This window comes from Triticum aestivum, chromosome 2A (assembly GCF_018294505.1).
Source record: "Triticum aestivum cultivar Chinese Spring chromosome 2A, IWGSC CS RefSeq v2.1, whole genome shotgun sequence".
In the NCBI taxonomy this organism is placed as follows: Eukaryota; Viridiplantae; Streptophyta; class Magnoliopsida; order Poales; family Poaceae; genus Triticum; species Triticum aestivum.
In genome coordinates, this window is record NC_057797.1 from 469265086 (window position 1) to 469270408 (window position 5323).

A 5323-nucleotide genomic window follows, 5' to 3' on the forward strand; every position below is an offset into this window, starting at 1 on the left:
CCCTGGAGGCCGCACCCGCATCGGCTTCGACCCTTAATTCGGAGCCAACTGCGCCGATCGAGGATGGGTGGTTGGACACCGCCTCGGGGGCTGCGATCCCAACGGCGATCGAGCCGAACACCAGCCCTGCACTCCGCAAGACTCATGACTCCAAGGAGCCGGACTCCTCTCCGGACTCCGAACCCTCTGCGCCCCTGCCGATCGAATCCGATTGGGCGCCGATCATGGAGTTTACTGCCGCGGACATCTTTCAGCACTCGCCTTTCGGCGATATTCTGAAGACACTGAAGTCTCTCTCTTTATCAGGAGAGCCCTGGCCGGACTATGGTCAGCAAGGTTGGGGTACGGACGATGAAGAAATTCAAAGCCCACCCACCACCCACTTTGTAGCCACTCTCGACGATTTAACCGACATGCTCGACTTCGACTCCGAAGACATCGACGGTATGGACGCCAATGAAGGAGACGATGAAGAACCAGCGCCTATTAGGCCCTGGAAAGCCACCTCGTCATATGACATATACATGGTGGACACCCCAAAAGAAGGAGATGGCGATGGAACAGCGGAGGATGACCCCTCCAAGAAACAGCCCAAGCGCCGGCGTCAGCAGCGCCGCTCAAAATCTCGCCAAAACAAATATGGTGATTCCAGCACGAGAGATAATAATACTCCGAAAAGTGCCGAAGAGAACCCCCTCCGGCAATATTTAGCATAGGAGGATGGAAAAACCAGCCCTCATGAGAGAGCGGTAGACAGAGAGGTCGAGGACGATAATTATATGCCTCCCTACGAAGATGAGGCAAGCCTCGACGACGACGAATTCGTCGTGCCAGAGGATCCCGTCGAGCAAGAGCGTTTTCAACGCAGGCTTATGGCCACGGCAAAAAGCCTCAAGAAAAAACAACAACAACTTAGAGCTGATCAAGATTTGCTAGTCGACAGATGGACTGAAGTCCTTGCGGCCAAAGAGCATAAACTCGAATGCCCCTCCAAGAGCTACCCAAAGCGCAGGTTGCTAACCCGATTAGAGGAGGAAGCACTTAAACCTACATGACCCGCACTCGATACGGCCGATCGGCCACCTCGTGGCCGCGACAGAGAGGCCTCTCGGCCCTCCACTCAAGCCGCACCCCGTACCAAGGCACAGGAAAACGCGCCGGACCTGCGAGATATGTTGGAGGACAAGGCAAGGCAAACAAGATCGATCTACGGATCGCGGGGCGCCCCACGACTCGAGATGGTAACCGTCACGCCGGCCACAAATTCGGCAGGGCCGAACACAGTAGACAAAGCTCATTGGAGCTACGTCATGATATAGCCCAGTACAGAGGCGCCGCACACCCACTATGCTTCACAGAAGAAATAATGGATCATCAAATACACGAGGGTTTCAAACCCGTAAACATCAAATCATATGATGGCACAACAGATCATGCGGTATGGATCGAGGATTATCTCCTTCATATCCACGTGGCCCGCGGCGATGATTTCCACGCCATCAAATACCTCCCACTCAAGCTTAAAGGACCAGCCCGGCATTGGCTTAACAGCTTGCCAACAGGATCAATCAGTTGTTGGGAGGACCTGGAAGCCGCATTCCTCGACAATTTCCAGGGCACTTATGTGCGACCCCAGACGCCGATGACCTAAGTCACGTAATTCAGCAGCCAGAGGAATCGGCCAGGCAATTCTGGACACGGTTCCTAACAAAGACAAATCAAATAGTCGAATATCCAGACGCTGAAGCCCTAGCAGCCTTCAAGCACAATATCCGTGACGAGTGGCTTGCCCGGCATCTTGGACAGGAAAAGCCGAAATCTATGGCAGCACTCACAACACTCATGACCCGCTTTTGCGCGGGAGAAGACAGCTGGCTTGCTCGTAGCAACAATATGACCAAGAACCCTGGTAATTCGGACACCAGGGACAGCAGTGGCAGGCGCAACAAGCAAAAGTGCCGCATTAACAACGACAATGCTGAGGATACGGCAGTTAATGCCGGATTCAGAGGCTCTAAATCCGGTCAGCGGAAAAAGCCATTCAAAAGGAATCCTAGGGGCCCGTCCAGTTTGGACCGAATACTCGACCACTTGTGACAAATACATGGCACCCCCGAAAAGCCGGCCAATCACACCAACAGAGATTGTTGGGTGTACAAGCAGGCAGGCAAGTTAAATGCCGAGCAAGAAGACAAGGGGCTGCATAGCGATGATGACGAGGAGCCTCGGCCGCCGAACAACAGTGGACAGAAGGGATTTCCCCCACAAGTGCGGATGGTGAACATGATATACACAACCCACGTCCCCAAAAGGGAGCGGAAGCGCGCGTTAAGGGACGTATACGCGGTAGAGCCAGTCGCCCCAAAGTTCAACCCATGGTCCTCCTGCCTGATCACCTTTGATCGAAGGGACCATCCCACTAGCATCCATCATGGCGGATTTGCCGCATTGGTTCTAGACTCAATTATTGACAGATGTCATCTCACTAGGGTCCTTATGGACCGCGGCAGCAGCCTGAACCTGCTTTACCAGGATACAGTGCGGAAAACGGGCATAGATCCCTCGAGGATTTAGCCCACCAAAACGACCTTTAAAGGCGTAATACCAGGTGTAGAGGCCAACTGTACAGGCTCAGTCACACTTGAAGTGGTCTTCGGATCTCCGGATAATTTCCAAAGCGAGGAGTTAATCTTCGACATAGTCCCATTCCGCAGTGGCTATCACGCACTGCTCGGACGAACCGCATTCACCAAGTTCAATGCGATACCACACTACGCATACCTTAAGCTCAAGATGCCAGGCCCTCGAGGAGTAATTACGGTCAATGGAAACACCGAACGCTCCCTCCGAACGGAGGAGCACACGGTGGCCCTTGCAGCGGAAGTACAAAGCAGCCTCTCCAGGCAGTTCTCCAGTCCGGCCATGAAACGTCTGGACACCATCAAGCGTGCCCGGGGTAACCTACAACAAGACCGCCTGACACGTTCCGAGCAGGCGTAGCAATGCGGCCCCAACCCCAACCCTCGCAAAAAGGCGACCCCAGTGCTTCGCGTACATAACTATGCTCTAGAAATACCATGGGCACAGGGGGAGGGGCACCATCATGGCACGCCCGAAACACGGCTTAAACCGCACCAGGGGCTGCCGATTTTTTAATTTTCTCTTAATTTCAGGACTCCACTCTTCGGAAGGCCTGTTCGGCAGTTCAATTGCCGCACAAACGATGCAAGAACCAGGGAAGCAGACAAGCCGTGCCGCATTATGGAACTCCCAGGTGGTCTCTATCATGAGCAGTATACCTGTTTCGCATATTATTTCGCAGCCTGCCCCTGGAGCGGACATGTTAAATAGTCCAACCTTTTGCTTATCGCATTATTTGTATCGTTCTGCTTTGATCGCAACCCTTTTTTAGTAAACAATGCTTAGCTTTTGTCTATTTTTGCATTACCTTTTTTTACAAATATATGCTCCTTAACGACATGTTGCACCCGTACACGTTGGTACGGCCAAAATACGCCAGGGGCTTTAGTACCCCTCAATATGATGTGAGAAGTCCAAACACTTTACCAAGTGCGGCACCCCGAACTTATAGCATTATATGCATCAGCTCCGAATCATGTCTTGGGTCAATAGTTGGGTTTGCCCGGCTCCTATGTTTTGGTGCCTTACATTCCGCTATATCGGCTAAGGTAGCACTAGGAGAACCACTGCGATTGTGCCCCAGTTGAGCTGGGTCGAGAACCTCCGTGGAGAAAGCTAAAACTGACTGTCATGATGAAGCGAGAGCTGGTCGCTGTTCGAGAGGTTTTTCGAGTCCCTAAAGACTTATGCCGCTTAGAGCGAGGAGTCGGCTCTGTCCAGCCAAGGCGTGGATAGCGCCCCGAACTCGGTCTTCCGAATACCAGGGGCTTCGCCGAAATTTAAAATTATAGAATTCTATGGCTAAGTGAGAGTGTTCACGCATTATAGTCCGATTGCCTTATTCGTTGGGCTGAGCGCCTCCCTCGAAGGACCCAAACATGGGGAAAAGAGTGCTCAGGTTTATCCCCGAACACCCCTGCACTAGCGGCACGGGGGCAGAAGCCGACGACTTGCCATCTCTCAGAATTGATAAACAGCCACACAAAAGGTAATATTTTAAATTCCAACAGCATTGCTTAGCGCATATGAACAAGTTTTCAGCGCATAGGACAAAACGAGCAAGTTTCACTCAAAAATTACATCCCTAGAACATTCATCCGCCACAAGGCAGGCACCCTTCAGAACATCCTTATAATAATTCTCGGGCTTGCGATGCTCTTTCCCCGGTGGTGGCCCGTCCTTCACAAGCTTCTCAGCATCCAGCTTGCCCCAGTGCACCTTAGCACGGGCAAGGGCCCTACGGGCACCTTCAATGCAGACGGAGTGCTGACTTCGAGCCTTGGACAGGCCTCCACCAGCCGCCGCACCAGCCCGAAATAGCTCCCAAGCAGAGCCTCTCCAGGCCAAAGCCGAACTATGAGGCCCTTCATGGCCTGTTCGGCCGCTTTGTGGAGCTCGACCAGTTGCTTCAGCTGGTCGCTCAGGGGCACGGGGTGTCCAGCTTCAACATACTGCACCAGAATACCTTCTCTGTCGAGCTGCCCTCCTCGGCTCGATAGAATGTGGCGGCATCGAACACACTCCGGGGAAGATCTACGAACGCTCCTGGAGAGCTCCGGATTCGGGTAAGTAACAAGTAACTCAGGTTTATGTGTTTGCTTTGCATAAAGAATGCCTTACCCACCGATATCTTCTTCACCTCATCCAACTCCTGGAGGGTCTTCTGGGATTCGGCCTTTGCAGACATGGCATTTTCAATAGCCGCCGCGATCTCGGACGCTCGCGTCTTTGAGTCAAGCTCCAAACTCTCATGCTTTTTCATGAGAGCCTGGAGCTCTTGCCGCACCTTGCCAACCTGAGCCTCATACTTCTCCCGCTCGGTGCGCTCCGCGGCCGCCCTCTTCTCGGCCTCGAGCAGCGCTTGCTTAAGGGTCGCCACCTCAGACATGGCCCCTACGATAGCCATGATAATCCTGTCATTTTTTTCAATTGCACCTTTTATATATATATATATTTAAGCAAGGTATTTCTTACCTTCATTGTCCTCGAGCTGCTTCTTGGCACGCCCGAGCTCTTGCTCGGACCGCTCGAGGTTCTGCTTTAGTGTGTCCACTTCCGCAGTCAGTGCGGCGGACGCAAGCAGAGAAGCCTGCATGCGCATATCGACTCCTTTTTGTTAGACTCCTGCAGATTTTATTTGATCCTCTATTCGGCTTTTCTTCCCGAACGCCAAACAGAGCAT